A 25,283-nucleotide genomic window follows, 5' to 3' on the forward strand; every position below is an offset into this window, starting at 1 on the left:
CGTTTGTCAACACACGAGTTCGTAATGAATGTACAGGAAAACTGTTATAAGGTAAACAATGAGGTCACGTGGGACCACCTCGCCTATAAATTATGTCCCTTTATCTTGAGCGAGGACGCACATTGTAATAAACAACAACATGGATGATATGTTCATCAAATATTTCAAAATTAAAAAAATTGCAACAAAAAGCTTTCGAGAAGAGCAAATACTTTCTGTTTTTAAATTAGTTTTTTGCCCCAAAGAAATAGTAAGTTTACCTGAAGTAAGTGCGTGCACGCTGCATCATAAGGTCTGTCATTGAGTCAACTGGCGTGGTTTTGATTCCCCGGTTGTACGTGACGAGCAAATTATTGAAATAAAATTGAACCATATGTTAGTCCCAAAATGACCTAGTTTGTGTCCAGTTGATGTTAAACCCTCTCTCACTCTCTCTCTCTCTCTCTCTCTCTCTCTCTCTCTCTCTCTCTCTCTCTCTCTCTCTCTTCGAATGAGCTAGTTTGTGTCCCTTTAACATCATGTAATGATTGCATGTTAAGATTTTAGTGTACTGGTCAAACTTGGGATGTTGAGACCTAGATTCTTATGGAACTCTTTTGAATGGATTTTATCGGTCTATTGGGAATCGAAAATTACTCCTGAAAGTCAGTGATCTATATGAACACGTTACGTTAGAACAGAGTATCACTAATCAATAAGCTGTTTCACACGTTTGTTTTATAACTTTTACTCCACAAGTAAATATTGACAGGAACTTGGCGATTCTAGTCACTATTGTACATGTAAGTATGATTTTAGATTATTCGGCCATATAGTAAATCATAGAGAGATTGTGATACTTACAATCTGGTTAAAACACAGATCTTATTTCGTTTCGTTTTTATAGTTCAAAATTTCGTTTTACTTGTCTTTACTACACTTGGATCTGGAAGAGTTGTTATATAACCCACGTTCTGAATGGTGTCAGGGATAAGCCAATGAAACGGTCTGTTACGGCGAGCTTTAGGCGTGTTTTTCACGGAACTGTGGGTAATCCACTAGTAACATCAATGCTGATTGGTTAATCAAATGCCTGACGTCATAGGGTCATAAGTCGGTCTTTTGACCCATGATGTGACCTATCACTACAACTGGTCAGATCTTCATGTAGTGTAGACCATCGAAAGTATAAAAAAACGAAAAAAACGAAATATAGATCTGTATTTTAATCAGATTGTGAAACTTAGCTTTGTGTGACAGTTTGTGTGTGTGAGAGAGAGAAATGGGGTTTAACATCCACTTGACCCAGACAAGGTCATTTCGGCACTAACATATGGTTTAATTTTATTTCAATAATTTGTTTGCACGTAGGGGTCTCTAACAGTGGGAGGAAACCGGAGAAAACCCACGAGATTGAACAGGCTACCCTACTCCTTGTCACGTACAACCGGGGATTCGAAACCACGCCAGGTGACTCAATGACAGGTCTCATGATACAGCGCGTACGTGCTAACCATTCAGCCATCCAACCCCCCCTGTGTAAGATAGTCAATGGATTAAATAGTTGTTCAACAGTGGCTGAATCCCATTGATGTTGTTTCTGTGAAACGTGAACAAGTGATGTACGATGTGGATGTTTGTTAGGTGAATATCTTTACTGAGTTCAATAATGACCATTAAAGATACCTTATCGGAGATTCGGTAAAGGGCTGGCAGTTTTCACTATAATAGTTAAACACTAGATAATGTAAAGGGTATTTGCTGAAAATTTCATTCAAATTGGTCCACTATGAACCGATAATTAAGCGATTGAAATTTCGGCCCAGCCTCGATCATCATTACTAAAGTCTGTACGATAAATAAAACTTAGTCTCGATCATCCATTTCATGATTAAATTATGAATGGAAGTCAAGCATCAAATGGGATCATAATCCAGTAAATATTGCAGGCTAGCGATGCCATCAAGAGTTTATTATGGTCTGGATAAGTTACATGTAATTAATGTCTAATAAAAATTTAGATAACATTTTAGGCCTAACGGAAGTCCTGCAATTGGCAGATTTAGCTTTTGCATAATGTATGTTTAACTGGTTGGGCTATATAAGCAACTGTACATGTATGTCTGTGCTTCAAGATACATTCTCACGAAAGTACTTATAGGAGTTATTTAAAATATGGCAAATTTGGTATAAATGGGAAGTAGGATGCCCAATCTTACTAGAAAAATACCAGATTCCTGAAACAACACCCATGAGGCAAAAATGTCCGGGTATCACTAACTGGCAACCCGACGGCTTATTGTTTTTCAGCTTGCCTTAAAGTAGCTAAGTCTCTAACTCAATATCATCCAAAATCTTCAACATTCAAAACGCGAATTATTTGTCAATCTAAATCAACATTAATGTTGTGATCTTACCGGTAAAAGATGGACTTCTGATATCTAATATTTAAGACAAAATAAACATTTTACCATTGGTACACGAATCGTGTACCATAATGCGTTTCAGCGCCATTTGTAACAAGGAACTCGGAAAACTGGGCTAAGCATATTCAACAAGTCATGCCAAACGGTGACATCATATTCTTATCTGGAGAGCATGCGCAATAAATACTATCCGTGTAGACTGGAATAACCGGACACTAGAGATTTCAATTCGATTGAGACTTCTGGCGTATTTCGCCGAACATAACTGATTAGAAATTAGAGTAAAAACAGAAACTATTGAATGTAAATCAGTTTATATCATATTACATTATTATGTGCGTTGCGACCTATTTGTGTCAATTTCTAGATCCCAAATATTAGCGATTTAGCTCCTTTAAGGAGTGGTAGTGGGAACATTGATGGGTTTAAATGTACTCTGGGCCCTTATTGACAAAAACTTAAACTAAGATACAATCGAAATTTTAAGAAATACTGCAATTCGATTGGCTGACCAGTAAAATCAATTTGCATATATCCAATGAAGTTGCAGTATTTCTTAAAATTTCGATTTTATCTTAGTTTAAGTTTTCGTGAATAAGGGCCCAGCAATTAAACGTCAGAGAAAGAAGTTTTCAGAAGATAAGGATTTACTGGGCTTGAATATGTATGGAAAATAGACAGTGTAAGTATTGACAAATAAGTTCAGAAAATGAGGCCCCCCGCAATCAAGTTACATGACAAACATGGCTTCTAAAAATAGATTTTTTATATCTTGTATTTCCTTGCGAATACAATGTTTAGAGAGGGATTTTAAGTATATTTTTGATGGATTAATTAGTTTCAATTTGGCTTTAGTCCAATTATATCATCAAATCACCGAGTTTGTACGCGGGAAGGTCTCTTTAACACTGTTTCAGAATGTGGTAGATTGGGTGATGATGAGCAACATCAACTCTCTTATCGATTAAGGAATTAAGTAATTATCACAGACAGTTCTTTAAACAACGGCTCTCTTACTGATCCATTAGGGAATCATGGAATTACCTTGGATCTCTGCTTTAAACAACAGCTCTCTTACTGATCCATTAGGGAATTATGGAATTACGTTTGACTGATCCTTTAAAAGAGTCCATCTCTTACTGATTTATTAAGGAATTACCTGGGACCTCTCTCTCTCTCTCTCTCTCTCTCTCTCTCTCTCATATATATACTCTTCAAAAAAAAAGTAGGGGATATTTAGAAACAATACAAAACTGTGGAAATGCACTGCTGTTTTTATTAGAGGTAACCAGTGTATGTTAATAACAATCCAGTTGCCTGCACATGAACATAAACAGTTCATATGGGCAGCTTATCTGATGGCTCCATTTCACTCGCAAAGAGATACACTGTCAGAAGTGAAAATGGACGTTTTTGATTTTTGTTTTAATAATGATTAATGGCTCTACCAATCCTCAGACATTCAGCAATTCGTCGTGGGATGATCCTAATCAACCGTCCAATCAAAATTTGGGGCAATCTGACCCACTCCTTCTTCAGTGCCACGGCCAATTCTTGCAGTGTTGTCCGTTGACGTTGACATCGACGAACACGTCTCCCGATCAAATTAAACGTAACACACTATAGCAAAGATACGCTAAACAGTAAATCTTATGCAAGAACCGATAGGAAAGCAAACATGGATAGATAAACCAGCACGCGGCAGTTTTTATCAACCCTTCCTTGAAGTGTCAAATTTGACAATGAACCCCTCCCATGTGTATGGCTCTATTGCGTGTCGCACATGCAGCTCAGTGGTTTTGTTGGGGCGATAAGTTCTTCATCTGTGAACATACTCTCAAAGCATGTCAAGTGTCCATGACAATTTATCCTATCCCATCCTGCATAGGTATTTGCATTTCAATATCCCCTCCTTTGAAGAGTATATATATATTGATGAATTAAGAAATTATCTTGGAACTAGAACCGCACCTTTAAACAGCATCACCAATCAATTAGTGAATTGAAGAATTATCTTGGGCAATAAAACTTTCACCACTTGTCAGTTATAACTGATGATGATGATATTTCTATGCATGAAAACATGCTGTAGTTTGAGTGTTATTGATGTAAATATATAGGAGATCTGATCTGTTTCTATGGTCGAGGGAATCACAAATTACCCTTACTCAACTTTATCTTATAAATATTTTACTAGTGTTATTGTTATTGGACTAGAGTAAATTGAATATGTGTATTTCAAGAGATATATTACATGTTTTGATCCGACTGGGCTAATGAAAAAGGGCTCATGCCATACGAGGAGTTGGATGGCCGAATGGTTAGCATGTGCGCGCTTTATCATAAGGTCTCTGTCATTGAGTCAACTGGCGTGGTTTCGACTTCCTGTTGTACGTGACAAGGAGTGGTTAATGAAGAAGGGCTCGTACCATACGGGGAGTTGGATGGCGGAATGGTTAGCATGCACAAGCTTTTTCATAACGTTGAGTCAAACGGTGTGGTTTCGACTCCCTGTTGTACATGGCAAGGAGTGGTTAATGAAGAAGGGCTTATACCATACGGGGAGATGGATAGCCGAATGGTTAGCGTGTGCGCGCTGTATCATAAGGTCTGTCATTGAGTCAACTGGCGTGGTTTCGATTCCCCGGTTGTACGTGACAAGGAGTAGGATCGCTTGTCCAACTTGTGGGTTTTCTCTGGGTCGTCCGGTTTCCTTCCACTGCTAAAGACCCCACAAGCAAGTGAATTACTTTGTTTTGTGTAATTGTGTAATTAGATTTGTTTTGTGTAATTGTGTGTGGTGCATTCCCCCTGCACTTACTATATACAGTGTATTACTATTATGAATATTTTACCCGGACAGCGGCACTTTGGCCTACTCTTATATCGAATTCCAACTGTCAAGGGTTCTTTTAAGTGCACATCAGTGTGTGCTCAGGATCTCATTTTCCGTCACAGACGAACTCTCTTGGCCAGCACCAGGTTTGAATACAGGACCTCCATGTTAGCGAGCCGTATTACTCACTGAGCCACCACGTCTCCCACATACTGACTTTATTACAAATCACTGTATCAATATTTATTCCATTAGTAATATCAAATAAATTAAATAAATATAATAATGATTACTCAGGAGACTTTGATTTTCTTTATTTGTATGCTGATATTTCATGTCGTATTGTTTATTTAGGAAATTATAAAATAATTTTTGTTGGTATTGGTACGAGATGATGAATTAATCATCCACAAGCCTGGAAATAACGGTTTTAGATGTACTAATGAAATATTACTTGACATTTTCAACTTAGTTCCGGACATGTATTAATAATATCAATAAAAAAAGACAAATCAGTGCCAGACAAAATGACAGACACCTGAGGTTTTGTGCCTGAATCTGTTTGCCTGATATTGTCTGTGACAGGTGCCTTATTTCCATGATTAAACTTATCTTACCTAGAAGTAGATTGTAAAATGGCGACAATATGAATTGCTCCACGCACTCATAATAATTAACATAGTTTGCCGTGACTAATAGCTGTGATCGCGTAAATATCGCCGGCTGAGTTATTAAACATACATTATGCAAGAGCTAAATCTGCCAATTGCAGGTCTTTCTTTAGGCCTGAAATGTTATCTAAAGTATTAGACATTAATTAACTTATCCAGACCATAATCAACTTTTAATGGCATCGCTAGCCTGCGATATTTATTGGATTATGATCCCATTTGCTGCTCGACTTCATTTATAATTTAATCATGAAATGGATGATCGAGACTGTGTTTTTTATCGTACAGACTTTAGTAATGATGATCGAGGCTAGGCCAAAATTTCAATCGCTTAATTCTCGGTTCATAGTGGATCAATTGACTGAAATTTTCAGCAACTTGCCTTTACATTATCTAGTTTTTAACTATTATAGTGAGAACTGACAGCTCTTTGTCTTATCTCCTATAATGGAGGCCCGGTGTTCGATCCCTGCATTGGCCGAGAAAGTTCATCCAGATTTTCCGCCGTGGTTTCCCCTTGTCAGTGATGCAGAACGGAGGGCCTGACAAGGACAGCTGTCTAGTCGTTCGGATGGGACGGAAAAACGAGGTCCCATGTACACATTGGCGTGCACGTAAAAGATCACTTGGCAGTTGGAATTTGATATAAGAGTTGGCCGTAGTACCGCTGCCCGGGCAAAATTTCCCTCATAGCACACTGTATGGCGTATGCCCATCTTCATTAGCCCAGTTTAGGAGCAGAACAGTAGGACGTTAAACCCCATTTCATTTCATATCTCCCATAATGTATCTTTAAGTAATTCTGCAAGAATAATAAAAACAATTATATATTGTAATAAAATGCCATCAGAATTCATTTGTCTAAACATGGAGCTTGTCCGAACATATGAGTAGGGTTGAATCCAAAAATACTCCTACCCCCAGGACTAGTCTCGTATAACATTTATATATCTGTTAGTGAGTGATCAGTTACCTGCCATCAGTTTGTGTGTACATCTCTCTGATTAAAACACAGATCCTATTTCGTATCGTTTTTTATAGTTCAAAGTTTCGTTTTACTTGTCTTTACTATACACTAGGAGGATCTGGAAGAGTTGTTATCATTAAAATTGTGTTCTGGATGATGTGAGGGATTAGCCAATGAAACGGTCTTTTACAGTGAGCTTTAGGCGTGAGGTGGACAGAACTGTGATAATCCACTAGAAACATCAATGCTGATTGGAAGAGTTGTTATCATTAAAATTGTGTTCTGGATGAGGTGAGGGATTAGCCAATGAAACAGTCTTTTACGGTGAGCTTTAGGCGTGAGGTGCACAGAACTGTGGGTTATCCACTAGAAACATCAATGCTGATTGGTTAATCAAATATCTGATGTCAAAGGGTCAAAAGACGCTCGTATGACCTCTGGCGCGACCCCACAAAACAACTGGTCAGATCTTCATGTATATGAAAGTAAAAAAAAAAATGAAACGAAATATAAAAAGAGAGAGAGAAATGGGGTTTTAACGTCCACTCGACACAAACTAGGTCATTTCGGGACTAACATATGGTTTAATTTTATTTACATAATTCGCTTGCGCGTAGGGGTCTTTAGCAGTGGGAGGAAACCGGAGGACGCGGAGAAAACCCACGAGGTTGAAGAAACGAAATATAGATCTGTATTTTAATCAGATTGGGTGTATATCATATGTAGCTATGCTTGTTGTACATATTATAAAATATTATAATACTGGTCTCGTATACCATTTAAATATCTGTGTATTTCAATAATTTGAATAACTGTTGAATAATATTAACAATAACAAGCCCACATTCTATTATATATATATATTGTATGTGTTTATATGATACCTTGAAATGGTAGAAACAGATGTTGACGATATTGATTACCTATTATCGTTAAAGGTAAACTACCACATTCTTTTACAGGTATGATGTAGCACCTGTCACAGGTGAAATAAGGCTTTATATGTCAGTCAAGAAATATTCTAAGACTTTATAGGCCTACACTGTAGAAATATAGGCCCATCGTACAAATATAAGCCTACAATACAGATATAGGCCTGCCAAAACAGGGATTATTGGCAAGCCTGATAAGAAGCCACTTGTCACAGACCAATTAAGGCTTTTTCAGGCCTAATAAGTAGGGTCGACCGTCGTCTGTCTTATACGTTGTGGGTTTTCTCGGATTCCTACATGCAAACGTGAAATAAATTCAACCATATGTTAGTCTCAAAATGATTGAGTTTGTGTTGAGTGGATGTAAAACCTAGTTTGTGTCAGTGGATGTTAAACTCTCTCTCTCTCTCTCTCTCTCTCTCTCTCTCAGGTTTGGATAACCCACCCAATAAAAATGTTATTATTTAAAACACACAATCAAAAGATCTCCGGTCAAGTATTTGTCTTGCACTGTATTTTGATTACAGTCACTGAAACCATTTTATTTTGACATAAAACTTCAGACTTAGAGGTGTAATAAACTTTTATTACTTTTATATTAAATTCCAAAACAAACATGGGGATTATTTATGGGAAATAAAGATTAAAACTTAAGTTTCTTTTAGGAGGAAAAATAAACTATATAGGCCAATCTAAAATATATAAATGAATACCTGACTTTAAGATCTGTTTGTGTTTTAACACTTAAAGATACATTATGTAAGATTTAGATAAAGAGCTACCATTATTTGAAATAATGGTACGCCAACATGAAAGGGGGACGTCAATCAGTATTTTAATTATATAGAACTGACCACAACTGCAGTTTTAATCATTTTAGTATCGGGGGCATTTTTGGTGTCAGACTAGATAGAAAACAGGGACATAACCTCATCATGAAAAACAAGATTACTGTTGAAGTAGCCAAGTCGCTAAACTCAATATCATCCAAAGTCTTCGACATTAAATCATGATTTATTTGTCAATTTAAATGAACATTGTTGTAGTGCTTGTACCGGGAAAAGATGGGCTTCTGATATCCAATACTTAAGACAAAATAAACATTTTATCATTGGAACATGAATGAGGGTAGACATGTTCCACAAGTAATGTCAAACGGTGACGCCATATTCTTATCTATCGTTGTAGACTGGAATAACCAGGCACTAGAGACTGCTATTCGATTGAGACTTCAGACTGCAGGACGGAGGGCCTGACAAGGACAGCTGTCTAATCGTTTGAATGGATGAAAAATCGAGGTCCTGTGTACACATTGACATGCACGTAAAAGATCCCTTGACAGTTGGAATTCGATATAAGAGTACGCTGTAGCGCCGCTCTCCAGTCAAAATTTCCCTCATAGCACACTGTATGGTGTATGCCCGTCTTCATTAGCCCATTTCGGAACAGAATAGTAGGACGTTAAACTACGTTAAACTCCATTTCATTTCATTTCTTTAGTTAAATTAGATTCTGTCCCATTAATATTTATTGAAATAAGAAGAATGTATGGCTGTATAGTTATTGATACATATCATTGATTTACTTTCAGATATATATATTATATACAAACATATTTTTCAAATAAAATTACAGGCTCACAGTAAAGATTTGACACGACTAATGTTCGGAAGACAGCGTTTCTCTTAAGACGATTTATTGAGTTGATTCTTTTAAAAATGACTTGTCAGAGAGTAATTTGACAAGATATTTATTTTTGTGTCTGAGTTGTATTGTGATATTGGATTACAAAATGTTTGGTTTTTGTTTGAGTGGAATTTGAAGAAGCTGATAGATGATGTTTTATACAATAATTTAGTTTTACTAATGTCATTTGTTCTGTCTAATGTGACACTTCAGATTTAACTCGATCAACATGTCGATCAACATGATGTAACACAGATTTTGAAATTTATGAAAGTCATTGCGCAACAATTTCACCTTTTCGATACTTTTAGCTGTGAAATTGTTAAGATTGACGGTAGGTTTTTATATAATTCACATGAAAAGTTTTCATGTTTTTTTTTATTTAATTCTGCAAAGTGAAGGGTCGTGCTTGCGTGCTCAGACAGTGATGTTTTGGCATGCTCTTCATCAAATTTCAAATGTCTTATGTGGACGCCATCGTGTCAAGTGGATTAAAATACAGGCTTCGAGTTGAAAAAGCAGTTTCAGACTTAAAGATACATTATGAGAGATTAGATAATGAGGTAGCAGTTGACCCTATGACGTCAGACATTTGATTGATCAATCGGCGTTGATGTTTCTAGTAGGATACCCGCAGTTCCGTGCGACCTCCTGGTGAATGAGTTTTTGCCTTCCTCACCGAGTTGTTAAAATCAGATGGAATTGTTTCCCCTTGTCCGTGAGGTAGGACAGTTGGGGATCTAGGAGTAAGCGCATCCTTTAAAGGGGAACAACCCCCTACCAAGTATTAAAGTAAAGCTACATGTATACTTCTGTTCTTTGAACTTCCCGTCTTCATTAGCCCAGTTCGGAGCAGAACAGTAGGACGTTAAACCCCATTTCATTTCATTTCATTTTCTTTGAACAAAAAACATGTCTGGTCATCATGTATAAATGAGTAAGACGCCGGCTCGCTAGCCTGGAGATCGCAGGTTCTCTTCTGGTGTTGGCTGAGAAAGTTTATGAGGATTTTCTGGCAGTGTTTCCCCTTGTCAGTGATGAAGACGGAGGGCCTGACAAGGACCGCTGTCTAATCTTTCGGATGGGACGGAAAACTGAGGTCCTGTGTACGCATTGGCGCACATGTAAAAGATCCCATGACATTTGGAATTCGATATACGAGTAGGCTGTAGCGCCGCTATCTTGGCAAAATATCTTTCATTAGTCGGAGCAGAACAGTAGGTCGTTAAACCACATTTCATTCATTTCCCTTGTCTTGTGGATGGTGGGGGAGTTGGATGGCTGAATGGTTAGCACATGGGTGCTGTATCATAAGGTCGTTCATTGAGTCAACTGGTGTGGTTTCTATTCCCCTGTCCTACCTTGTGGGTTTTCTCTGGGGCCTCCGGTTTACTCCCACTGCTAACGACCCCTACACGCAAGCGAATTATTTAAATAAATAGAACCATGTGTTAGTCCCGAAATGACCTAGTGTGTGTCGAGTGGACATTAAACCCCATTTCTCTCTCCCTTGTTTTGTGGATTGTCTCCCTTGTGAGTGAGTTGAGTGACGATTAAATCACTTTAGGCCTGGAACTGGACACTTTTGTCACCCCTTGGATCGTTTCACTGAATTTGATAATACTAGCTATATATGATATGATGTGTCTTGTCTGAGGGTTTGCCTAATGAGAATGTAAGCATACCCCTTTAAATGCACAACGTATAACTTATCTTTAATAAAAATTAAATGACCCAGTTTGAAGGTGAGTTGAGGTAATATTGACCCTGTGCATGTATCTATCAGGTGACATTGTAGATAAACGTTTTATTTCTTCCATAATAGATTTGACTAGATCATATGGTATTTGTCTTTTTAAACATATGAGGTGTTCTAGGTAGAGTAAGCATACTATGTGAACTCCCCAAATGAGAACTTCAGTGGTATCATGTGTTCTAGAAAAGAGTCGACATACCCTGCCATGTACATGACACCTTTAATGACTTAGTTTGATTATAGGTATAATGAGGTTACAAAGCTATGTACCTTTCAGTTTACAAGACATTTCATAAACTGTTTTAAAGCAACTGACTGTCTTTTGAGGATTTGTTAAAGCGAGAATTGCATATCTGTTATCACTCGTCACTTCAGTCAGTTATATAGAGGGATAACTCGTGTTTTCCTTTTGCGTTCGTCACTTCCGATTATTCAAGCATTGATTACGCATCTATCGTAGCAATGATCCCTGTGTTAAAATTATATGTGGAACGTGTTTAAATCACATATGTGATAATGACTGGAAACAATATTGTCCTTTAATATTAGAGATATTATTACATGTATGATAATCCCCACCTACATATATGTAATATAGACATAGATGACTATTTAATACTGTCAGTTAGCTCTAATGGAGTATAACAGAGATACATGTAGGATTCGTTATTTTATGAATGTTTTGTTGTAAGTATGGCAATTGTTTGCAATATCTTTGTGATGTGAATGGTGGTGCAATCTGATCAAAACACAGATCCTATTTCGTTTCGTTTTTTATAGTTCAAAATTTCATTTTACTTGTCTGTACTACACTAGGATCTGGAGGAGTTGTTATATAAGCCGTGTTCTGGTTGAAGTGAGGGATTAGCCAATGAAGCGGTCTGTTACGGTGTGTTCTTGGCGTGTGATGCGCGAAACTGTGGGTAAACCACTAGAAACGTCAACGCTGGTTGATTTATCAATGTCTTTCATCATAGGGCCTCTGAGGCGACCTCACACTACAACCGGTCAGATCTTCATGTAGTGTAGGCCATTGAAAGTATAAAAAAAAACAAATGGAAATATAGATCGGTATTTTTAATAGATTGTAAGTATGGAATATAATACGGTATGGTGAATGTGTAGTCTGAGTGGTACTGACATGTCGTTGAGCTCCGTCCATCTTTATCACACTGATCCGCAGTGAATATTCGCTTGGCCGCTACAATCACTGATAAGGATGACATCGATGCGACTTAATGACTACTACTTTTTTCTTTCGACAAATTAAATTCTGAAACATTTTTTTTAAGTATTAGAAAAATAAATAAAGGTGTTTGAAGTATATCTGGATAAAAAATATTCCATATTTAGCGTAAATTGGTACAGAAAATAGTACGCGGAGGCGTAAAATGGGTAAAACGATATAATTCTGCCTGTACCTGTTCATATTACTACGTTCGATGTAAACAACGCACGTGTGACCATCAATTTGACGTTTTTATCTGTTTGTTTGCTTTTGAAACATTTGGATTATTTTCCTGTTGTACTGAACACCGTTTATAATTGATTAAGGATTCTTAATATTGTGTTTTTAAACTTAATCGACCGTTTTTTCAACCAAAAAGATGTGAGATACCGCATCTTGTTTTGTTGGTAAACATTATGATGTGACGTCACCCGTAGGACTATAGCAGTCTGACCTTTTAAAGGTCCGTCATCTTGGACAGAGATAAAAGACGGATGTCGCATTAGGTCTGTAAAACAGATTGCATCTTTATATGAAAGAAAATACTGTCTGGTTAATTCTTATTATAAGACACTGACATCCAGTGTGACTCATGGAGTATGACGCTTGTTCACTTTTGATTTTTTAGTCTGGTTTTACTTTGTCTGTGGTGCAGGAGGACCGAGGGCGTGGCAATGAAAAAGTGCCCAGTCCATCAGCTTGTAAGAAAATTGGGTTGATCTGTGTCCACGTTTGGGTGCATGTAAAAGAACCCCTTGACAATTGGAATTTTCACAATCTGATTAAAATACAGATCTATATTTCATTTCGGTTTTTTTACTTTTGATGGTCATGCTAGGTCGCGTCAGGTGTCCTACGTAACAGACCGTTCCATTGGCTAATCCCTCACATCATCCAGAACGTGGGTTATATAACAACTCTTCCAGATCCTAGTCTAGTAAAAAAAAGTAAAAGGAAATTTTAAACTATAAAAAAGGAAACGAAATAGGATCTGCATTTTAACCAGATTGGAATTTTCAAAATCTGTCGCATTTAATAATAAATACCTGACACGTCACGTCACACAACAGCTGTCAATGCAATAAAATTCTGGGACTGTCACACTTTAATTGTATGTAGATATAAAACAGTGTTATATTTTATTACCAGTGGTTCGATTGGTTATTTTTATGTGAGATATAGAAACAAAATGATTGATGGTAACAGGATGTTTATAAACTTTTTAAAAAAATTTTTGTTTTCTTTTATATTTCTTTGTTTTGCATGTTTGACATTAAATTTTATTATTTGTCAAAATGTTCAGTGTATACAGGAACCACCCACAAACGGATGTCAATTTGTTGTTGTTTAGTGGATAAGATTGGAGGACTGTTTAACCTGAATGAAGTGATTCACTAAATCATGTGGTCTGTATTTTAACCTGATTTTGACTGTGGATAAGAATAGGGAAGCTAGTTGAATGAATGTGTCCCGTATTATCTCTTTCAAACAGTGGATTATTAGTGGAGTAATTTCTAGAATGTTTATAATCAATGATTTAGTTAACTAGATAATATGGATATATGGTCTGTACTCAATATTCTGGGATCCATGGTGGCTAAGTGAGTAAGACGCTGGCTTGCTAGTCTGGATGTCGCGGGTTTAATTCCGGTATTGGCAAAGAAAGTTCATTGGGATTTTCCAGCATGGTTTCCCCCTCAGCAGTGGTGCAGGAAGTAGGGCCTGACAAGGAGAGCTGTCTAATCCTTTGGATGGGATGAAAAGCCGAAATCCTGTGTACACATTGGCATGCACGTAAAAGATCCTTTGACATTTGGCAATCTTTTACGTGCATGCCAATGTATACACGTTTGTTTGTCCCATCCGAATGACTAGACAGCCCTCCTTGTCAGGCCCTCTGACCTGCATCACTGACTTAAGGGGAAATCACATCGGAAAAACGCCAGTGCAGGGATCGAAAACGTGACCTTCAGACAAGCGAGCCAGCGTCTTTTCTGCTTGGCCACACAATATTTTTAATCAGTATGTATATGTGAATAAGATTAGGGAAGAGGTTTAGTCTATATAAAATATCTCCTGTGTGTAGCCTATGTATAGATTATCTTTTAATACCCTATTACAAATCTTAAATCAGTATTACTTAATGTATTTTATTTGAACAGTGATTCAGTGATTGTGCAGTGAAGAAACTTGAGGACATTTGAGACCAAATGATTAATGGAAAAAGTCTAAATGCTGTTGTTCTAGGCCTACTTGGATTATAATATGAAAGAATATTAAATTTATTGATGTATTTTCTATACTGTATCAGTTTTTTGTGGTGATTTATCGGTTTGGATATTTAAGGAGAGGCTACATACTATCGACTCATTCAATGTTTGATCTTAGATTTTTTCTGATTGTACAAAGGATTTGTACCAATTTATTTTGAGGACGCTAGTTAAAAGGATTTGTTGCTCATTCAATATATGATCTTAAATTTTTTCTGATTGTACAATTTTTTTTGTTGAGGACACTAGTTAAAAGGATTTATTGCACATGTAGTAAAATAGAGCAATGCCTGACTTGGACTGGTAGGTTGATTTCTAATTTTACTTATATAAATCTCAACTGTATATATATATATATATGTACCACACCCGTTGAAGCAAATAAATCTGGACAACGCCTAGAAAAATAGGTGAAATTGTAAAATTTGGGGATGGCTGGATGCATAGACTCCCTAAAAATAGGTAAAATTGTAAAATTAAGGGAAGGTTGGATGGACAGACTCCCTGAGAATTGATTCTGCTTGACAAGTTTTCTAGGTACAAGTAAATTCGGGGATGGCTGGATGGACAGACTCTCTAAAAATTGACTCTGCTTGACAAGTTTCCTACATACAAGTATATATAACTTGTTGAATGATTTGTAATTACTATAGAATATATTTGTTGTTTACTGGTCTGTGTAGCGATGAAAGTGGTAGATGTATTTTGTGACCTATTTATATTCTGTGTAGACCGGTAATTATAGATATTGTTGTAAGTATGAAAGCATGGGTTGAAGTAATTTGTTGTTATTGATTTAGTCTTGTTAGGGATCAGGTCCGATGTAGTTTACGGAGGATTTTATCGAGTTTTTTTTGTAGATGTACTTTTGAGTTAATATACTTTTGTACAGATCATGTGGTCATGTGAGTTTAATTATATACATATATTGTACAGTACACAACAGGCCTAGAAATAACAGTTTTAGATGTACCTGACAAAATGTCAGGCACTTATGAAATAGTACCTGACTTTTTCAACTTAGTGCCAGACATGTATTAATAATATCAATAAAAAAGACAAATCAGTGTCGGACAAAATGACAGGCCACCAGAGGATTAGTGCCTGACAAAGCCTGAATCTGTGCCTGACATTGTCTGTGACAGGTGCCTTATTTCCAGGCTTTTTTTTTTTGTACAGTAATAAACAGTAACTGTATTCCATAGACTAAGTGGGTAAGATGCTGGCTCTCTAGCGCGGAGGTCGCGTGTTCGATCCATGCATTGGCCGAGAAAGTTCATCAAGATTTTCTCTGGGTCCTCCAGTTAATTCCCACTGCTAAAGACCCCTTGTCAGTGATGTAGGACGGAGGGCCTGGCAAGGACAGCTGTCTAGTCATTCCGATAGGGTGAAAAACCGAGGTCCCGTGTACTTCTTAGTTGTTATGAAAAAGATCCCTTGGCAGTTGGAATTCGATATATAAGAGTAGGCTGTAGTGCCGCTGTCTGGCCAAAATTTCCCTCATAGCACACTGTATGGTGTATACCCGTCTTCATTAGCCCAGTTCGGAGCAGAACAGTAGGACGTTAAACCCCATTTAATTTCGTATTCCATAGAATTGTAACCCGTGTTATTTCCAGTTCTATAATTGCATGTAGTTCAACTTAAACATAGAGAGTAAGTGTTAATCTGATTAAAACACAGATCCAATTTCATTTCAGTTTTTTTTATTGTTCAGAATTTTGTTTTACTTGTCTTTACTAATACTACACTAGAATCTGGAAGAGTTGTTATATAAGCTGTGTTCTATGAGGGATTAGCCAATAAAGCCATCTGTTAAGGCGAGTTCTTGGCGTACGATGCATGGAACTGGGGGTAAACCACTAGAAACGTCAACGCTGATTGATTAATCAATGTCTGATGTCATAGGGTCAAAAGCCGCTCGTATGGCCTCTGATGCTACCTTTCACTACAACTGGTGGCTTTTCTCTGGGTCCTCCAGTTAAGTCCCACTGCTAAAGACCCCTATGCCCATCGAATTAATGAAATACAATTCAACCATGTGTTAGTCCTGAAATGACCTAGTTTGTGGACATTAAACTCTCTCTCTGTAAAATTTGTGCAGCTTGAAGGATTAAGACTATAATTCAGATGACATAGTGCACCTAGCAATTATATAAAATTACACAGTGGGTGTAGTAGTTGATTCTATAAGTAGGTCAAGCATGTGATGTATTAGGTATATTGTACCAAGAGAAAGGGAGGAGTAAGATTTGTTAAAAGATATCATCTTCATAGAGATATAACTATTATAAGTAGCAAGTTTACTCACATGATGTACTGCATGTAGTCAACAGGTAAAACTGACTGGGGTGGCAGTCAATGAACAGTTGGTAGAAATGTTACACTTGATGTACTGCATGTAATATAAAAGCGCAAATTGACTGAGTTGGCAGTTAAACGTACATGATGTAAGAGCTAAATCTGCCTATTGTAGGTCTTTCTTTAGGCCTGAATTGTTTTCTAAATTATTAATTAGACATTAATTAACTTATCCAGGCCATAATCAACTCTCGATGTCATCAGATTTCTCTGATATTAAATAGATTAGAACAGTTCAGCCATATTTTGATTTAAGCTAAAAATGGAGGAGCGAGACTTTGCTTCGAACAACCAGTACGGTGGCTGAAATTATTGCACACGTCTTGTCAAACCTTCAAAGGCTAATATCTTCGCTCGCAATGGAGTAATTTGAATGAAATTTTCAAATTATTCATTTTACATCATCTGCTTTCGAACTATTATAGCAAGAATGGCTAGCTCTTTATCTAAATCTTACATAATGTATCTTTAATGAGGAGTTAGCATAAATGTTACACTTGATATGTACTGCATGTAATATAACAGGACAAATTGACTCTAATGACTTACATAATTAAATTGTTTCATTTCTGAAATAATTGAACTTCTTTGATTTGGCAGGGAGGTTGGATGGCTGAATGGTTAGCGTGCGCGCGCTGTATCATAAAGTCTGTCATTGAGTTGACTGGCGTGGTTTCGAATCCCCGGTTGTACGTGACAAGGAGTAGGGTCGCCTGTCCAACCTCGTGGGTTTTCTCTGGGTCCCCTGGTTTTCTCCCACTGCTAAAGACACCTATGCGCAAGTGAATTATTGAAATAAAATTATACCATATGTTAGTCCCAAAATGACCTAGTTTGTGTCGAGTGGACTTTAAACCCCATTTCTCTCTCTCTCTCTCTCTTTGATTTGGCAATTGTAGTTTTATGACTCAACATAATGACCAGTCAGTTTTATGACTCAACATAATGACCAGTCAGTTTTATGACTCAACATAATGACCAGTCAGTTTTAGATAGTATTTAATGTGTCATAGTTGATATCAATCAGGATAGAAGCTAATTAGTGAAGTATTTAATCCATTATTGTTTATTTATGTTAATGTCTCTAGTGATAATCCTATATGGTATATGTTTTGATGTCAACACGTGAGCTTATCCATTCATAGTTAGAATATAAAAATGCTGATGTACATCAATAGGCAAGTCATTAGGTCACCCGACGTAGTAGCAGCTACAAATGTACGTCGGTCATCGACTGTGCTGTACGTGTACATTGTATGTATTGAATTATTGTGATTTGTGGGGGTTAGATAGCCGAATGGTTAGCACGTGCGAGCTGTATCATAAGGTCTGTCATTGAGTCAACTGGCGTGGTTTTGATTCCTGTAGACAACATCCAAATATAATTGTTTAACGTGAGTGCATGGAGTCAAGTGCCGTGGTTTTGATTCCCATCTTGTACATGACAAAGACTAGGGTTGCCAGTCAAACCGCTTCGGTGTGAAATAGAATTGAACCATAGGTTAGGCCCGAAATGACCTAGTTTGTGTCTACTGCATGTTAAACCACTATGTCTCTCTCTCTCTCTCTCTCTCTCTGGATAAATTCGAATCCGATTCTTTGCAGATATTGAGATGAACAATAAAGTGTTAGAATGCAATTGCTAGTATTAAATCTAAATAAAAAAGTAATTCAAAATCGTAGTTTGAATGTCGGCTAAATTACAGTAAATTCTCTCTCTCTCTCTCTCTCTCTCTCTCTCTCTCTCTCTCTCTCTTCCACATTCCAAAGTAAGACCAAATAAAAAGAAAACTTGAAAGTATAAAATGCCAAATGAAATAGGATACTGTGTTGTAATCTGATTGGTGTATTTTGTTTTTAGTAGTGGTGTATTTAATAGGCCGAGACATTCCTATACATGATGAGAATCAAGGGACTTTCTACAGTTTTTTTGACAAAAGTAATATTGGTTGTCTATGGCAACATGTACGAGCTTTGATTTTTTTGTATTTTTAAAAGATGCTCAACCGATTGAAAGAGAATTTAAGTTGCTGAGATTTGTTAAAAAACATCCTCAGAAATTTCACAATAAATTGTCTGAAAATAAACAAGTTGTAAGAGAATTTAGTTTGCTGAGATTTGTCAGGAATGTCAATATACCAAAATCACATAAACCCATTCACCATTAAACACATGTCCATATGAGTGTGGCTATCATCATCCATGATAATGGGCCATCAATATCCATGTTAGTGGCACCTGAGTGGAACCATCATTAGCCATGCGATTTGAACCATCATTATCCATGTGAGTTGGGCCATCATTAGCCTTGTGAGTGGAACCAACTTTAGGTAATTGTGTGGGTTGTTCAAATGCATGTTAATTACGTGCAAACTATCAAGTTTAATGTATGTTACAATAACTGCAGAGGAATGTTAGGTTATATCTTATAGAGATGATTTCCTATAATAGTAAAATACCCATAGTGTTCACTCTTATCACACACATACACTATGTGACTAATACAAGATATTAATCCATTATAGACTTAATTATACTAATTATGTTGAGGTTAAAGGTCACAGCATATACATTCTTACACATACTTATATTTCACATATATTACAAGTTTTATAGGATAACATCAGCACTGTACTTGAGCTGGAGAAAGCTGTATCATAATGATTTATAAAATGTTGTACATGTAATATAGTTTTAGTGATTTTAATGTTATATCTACTGGGATGAGAAGGGAAGGTAACATGGCTACTGGTATGAGGGAAGGTAGGGATATATCATATGATTATAGTTAAAGATACATTATGTAAGATTTAGATAAAAAGCTAGCCATTCTTGCTATAATAGTTTGAAAATGGATAATGTAAAATGAATAATTTGAAAATTTCATTCAAATTATTGCGAGCAAAGATATTATAGCCTTTAAAGGTTTGACAAGACGTGTGCAATAATTTCAACCACCGAGTCGGTACGATAATAAACAGTCTCGATTATCCATTTTTAAGATTAATTATTTTTCAAAAAATGTATTCCAATCTGCCAAATATCGCAGGCTAGCGATGCCATCGAGAGTTAATTAGGTTCTGGATAGGTCAATTAATGTCTAATAATTTAGATAACATTTCAGGCCTAAAGAAAGACCTGCAATAGGCAGATTTGGCTCTTGCATAGCATGTTTAACTAATGTAACTTTAAGATATGCCTGCATGAAGTTAGCGAACAGTGTGACCTAAACTTATTTCATAAGGCCTGGATCAGTTAATTAACGTCTAATTAATAATTTAGATAACATTTCAGGCCTAAAGAAAGACCTGCAACAGACAGATTTAGCTCTTGCATAATGTATGTTTAATATGCAAGATATGGAAAGTAAGAGAATATTTGTCTGTTCGTTCCTAATAGGATACCAAATGGTTAGCGCATGCGCGTTGTATCATAAGGTCTGTCAATGAGTCAATTGGCGTGGTTTCATTTCTCCGCTTTTTCGTGACAAGGGGTAGGTCAGCTTGTCCATCCTTGTGGGTTTTCTCCGGGTCCTCTGGTTTCCTCCCACTGCAGAAGACCCCTACGGGCAAGCAATCGAATTATTGAAATACAATTGAATCGTATGTTACACCCGACTGTATCTGTGACCGGTAATTCATTTCCATTCTTGTTAATCATGTTACCGGTGGTACCCTTACTTTACTGTTGTAATTTTAGAATCAACATCCTGAATTAAACACTTAAATCTAATCTTGGAATATTGATTAGTGAGTGTTAACTTGTAATTATAGTTGATTGGGGAGTGTTTACATGATGTTCATTGACAAATTTGTTGACTGGGGGAAGGGTGGGGGGGGAAGGGAGTGTTAGTACCTTGACAAATTATGTTGACTGGGGAGTGTTACCTCGGAATTATTTCTGGGAGAGTATGGCCTTCATCGATCCCCAACTGAAATAGAATCTTGTCAATATGGCACCAGGGATGTACTGTTAATAGGGTGTTAATTTGTCGTAGGTGTTAATTGTAGCAGAGTTGTAGTTAACTCTAGATCACAACCCAACGTAGGTGTTTTGACAAGCACAGATCGTAGGGTTTGGTAGCTCGCAGACCAGCCGCAAGAAACCGTGTGAAAAGTTTGTATGTGCAGGACCAGAAGTCTCTACGACCAATCTGTGATCTTCTACGGTGCTAAACACACACAAGCTACGGTGCAGGACCTAAAGTCTCTATGGCCAATCTGTGATCTTCTGTGGTGATAAACACACACAAGCTACGGTGCTAAACACACACAAGCTACGGTGCTGTGATCTTCTGTGGTGCTAAACACACACAAGCTAGGCACAGGTTTATTTTGGATGATTTAAGGTGCAAGTTATGGAAAGTAAGAGAATATTTCTTGTTTTTTTCCCAATAAGATACCAAATGGTCACGGTCTTCTGTGGTGCTAAACACACACAAGCTACGGTGCTGTGATCTTCTGTGGTGCTAAACACACACAAGCTAGGCACAGGTTTATTTTGGATGATTTAAGGTGCAAGATATGGAAAGTAAGAGAATATTTCTTGGTTTTTTCCCAATAAGATACCAAATGGTCACGGTCTTCTGTGGTGCTAAATACACACAAGTTACGGTGCTAAACACACACAAGCTACAGTGCTGTGATCTTCTGTGGTGCTAAACACACACAAGCTAGGCACAGGTTTATTTTGGATGATTTAAGGTGCAAGATATGGAAAGTAAGAGAATATTTCTTGGTTTTTTCCCAATAAGATACCAAATGGTCACGGTCTTCTGTGGTGCTAAACACACACAAGCTACGGTGCTAAACACACACAAGCTACGGTGCTGTGATCTTCTGTGGTGCTAAACACACACAAGCTAGGCACAGGTTTATTTTGGATGATTTAAGGTGCAAGATATGGAAAGTAAGAGAATATTTCTTGGTTTTTTCCCAATAAGATACCAAATGGTCACAGTCTTATACATTTTAAAATAACTTAAAGGGATTGTCCCGATTTGAACAGAGTCTCAAAAATAAAAGTCTGAGTACGTATGAAATTTAAGAGCCAAAATATAGAGGAATGGTGTATTTATCTTGCCTCAAAATTTCAGCTCAAAATATTGAGTCGTTTGGGCGTGAACGTCAAAACTGCTTATCCGGACATGGGACCCTTTTAAGATTTCGGGTAATTTTTTTCGTTGGATGACGAATAATCGATTTCCATTCCTTCAGAGGTCTATACTATGAATGACTCATGTGCTGTACTTGATAACGAAAGGTAAATTGTCACCTACACATTATTTTTATAACATAAAAGTCTTGTTACATCCAGACACCGCATAATACAGCTTGGGTTACCGGTCTCCATTTCCAGATAAAGACTGACGGTTTAAGTTGTTTAAAAACGTATCTCATATGTTGAGTTAGTTGCTCGGCCCTAACGTAGAGAATTTTAAGGGATTTTAACACAAAATTAAGCAGTTTTATTCTGCAAAATATTATCGGGATTGGCCCTTTTAGATTAACCATTAACCAATTTTTTAGAAAGGATTTAATGGTACTATTAAATTTGTTTTTGGTGAATGAAATTGACAATGATTCTTGTGTTATTATATATGTGGAGGGTCTGGGTGGCCGAATCGTTTAACGGGTGCGTGTTGGACCATAAGGTCTGTCATTGAGTCAACTGGCGTGGTTCAGATTCCCCTCCTGTCCGTGACAAGGAGTAGCATCGCCTGTCCAACCTCGTGGGTTTTCTCCGGGTCCTCCGGTTTCCTCCCACTTCTAATGACCCCTACGTGCAAGCAATCTAATTAGTGAAAGATAATGGATAGTCCCGAAATGACCTAGATTGTGTCGAGTGGACGTAAAACCCCATTTCTCTCTCTATCTTTGATGGATGTTTGAAAAATAGAGATTATTCATCTATGTATGTTCTGGGCAACTAAATTCTGCATACTGTTATATGTTGTTCATTTACACTGAGGGGGTTGGATGGCCGAATGGTTAGCACATGCGTGCCGTACCATACAGTCTGTCATTGAGTCAACTGGCCTGGTTTCGATTCCCCCGTTGTACTTGCGGGTTTTCTCCGGTTTCCTCCCACTGCTAAAGACCCCTATGTGCAAGCGAATTATTGAAATAAAATTAAATCGTATGTTAGTCCCAAAATGACCTAGTTTGTGTCCAGTGGACGTTAAACCCCATTTCTCTCTCTCATTTAAGCTATTTATTGGAAAGAGTGATCCTTTACAAAGGTCAAGACGATATCGCGTAATCAAAGCTTATAATTAGTCGAGCATAAAAAAGAGGATTTTATCGGAAACCAACTTCAAATACAAGAAAATTAACAATTGATTTTTGTATGTGTCTACTGGTAGTTTTCAATCTTGTCACATCCGTATCTTGTGATGTGTATTTTATGATGATAGACATGATGACAATTTAACGTATTAGTTCCGTAAACCATGGAATACTGTCTTTTAATCTACGTTTGATTGTACTCTTGTGTTTAGTTTCGGAATGGATCTTATTTGGAATCAGTTTGGTTTGTCAGATATTGGTTTTGTATTGATCATTGATTTGTAAGACAAAGTCTATGATTTTTTGTCGTTGTAAGGCTTTAGATATAAAACTAATGAAGAAAGTCAAACTATACCACTGTTTTCATGCAAGTTGAGTAAACAAACAAAATGTTGTTTTGAGAGAGTGACTGGCTTGATCCTGACTCCAGTAATCTGTTGTTTTGAGAGCTGGGGTGATTGGCTTGATCCAACATAAGTCCTCAATATCATTATAATAAAACCTTACTTTCATTTTATTATTTTCTTGATAATAGAGTTTGTATATCTACACAATAATAACCAGATTGCGTTAAATTTACTTGACCTCACCTCGCTTGACCTTTTATCTAATCAACAATGTTTTTACAATTGTCACATGTTTTATTACCTGTATGATTCTATACATGAATAAAACACCTGATTTAATATTTTCCTGTATAATTATGTAGAGTAGATTTCAATTTAACCTACGAGTCAGTGTAACATGTGATTGTAGATGATCTATTCAATTTCATTTGTTGAGTACCGTTATTTTTAAAGGTATTCAATTTTTACTATTCAAGTTACAGTGTCTTTAATGAATGAATTTTTGAGAGGTATGCTGTGTAATGAGGTCTCTACAACACAAATTCATTCTGGTAATTGATGAAATAAAGACCGTACAGTTACGTTGTAATTGAAATGGAGAGGCCTATTATTATACAGGACAAGAGAGAGAAATGGGGTTTAATATCCAATCATCACAAAGTAGCTTGTTTCGGGACTAACACATGGTTTAATTTTATATCAATCTTGTGTGGATGCATGTAGAGATCTTTACCAGTAGTTTGCCTGTGTCAGTGGTGAAGGGCGGAGGGAGTGACTAGGATAGTGTCTAGCCCTTAAGATGTTGTGTTTGATATCTTACTTATACCATGTTAGAAAGTTACTACATATTGACCTGAACCTTGTAAATAGTGTTCAATATCTTACTTATACCATGTTAGAAAGTTACTATAAATTGACCTGAACCTTGTAAAAAGTGTTCAATATCTTAGTTATACCATGTTAGAAAGTTACTACATATTGACCTTGTAAATAGTGTTCAATATCTTAGTTATACCATGTTAGAAAGTTACTATAAATTGACCTGGCCCCAAGTTCACAAAGCATTCTCAGACTTAAGTTGAGAATTTGCTCAACTTTCAATCACTGTTTATGAGAAATATTATAATGGTGTGATAATCTGCTATCGCTAATATAATTAATGCTTCTTAAATTAACCACTGTAAGGTCAACTTCCTAGTAAGTCGTTAACCTGTCACCACTTTTCAAGCTGTCATTGGTAACTAAGTTAATCCCATCTATTGTTTTTGTTGATTTATTATATTGTTTAATCTTTTATGCATTGTTCATCTATCGACATGTCAGTTTTAATTACATTTACTTTTATCTTTTTATCTGATTTTCCTTAAATATTACAAAATTTGTACATTGAAGGCAGTCACTAGTTAGGATCCCTTACTAAGTGCAGTAACTGGCCTGTCAGTACTGTATGACGATATATGTATATTTATGTTCCGGTATATTAAAGAATTGAAGAATCATTCGAAGTCTGTTATACCCGAAGAGAGAATTTACACCT

At 36.8% G+C, this 25,283-nt stretch overlaps 1 protein-coding gene across 5 annotated transcripts in view; it reads left to right on the forward strand.

Moving 5' to 3' along the window:
• The window catches only part of LOC126825503 (oxysterol-binding protein-related protein 8), a 92,026-nt gene that overhangs the window by 23,021 nt on the left and 43,722 nt on the right, over positions 1-25,283 (forward strand). The window contains exon 1 of one of the 5 annotated variants that reach the window (XM_050555140.2): positions 9,733-9,831. The exons of 3 other annotated variants lie outside the window; for them this stretch is intronic. The gene's annotated coding sequence lies outside the window, so the exon portion shown is untranslated. Of the gene's footprint in view, positions 1-9,732; positions 9,832-13,962; positions 14,083-25,283 lie in introns of those variants that run through there. One more of the 5 variants, XM_050555139.2, reaches the window with a different exon arrangement.

The sequence above is a fragment of the Patella vulgata genome, chromosome 6, assembly GCF_932274485.2.
Source record: "Patella vulgata chromosome 6, xgPatVulg1.2, whole genome shotgun sequence".
Classification (NCBI taxonomy): Eukaryota; Metazoa; Mollusca; class Gastropoda; family Patellidae; genus Patella; species Patella vulgata.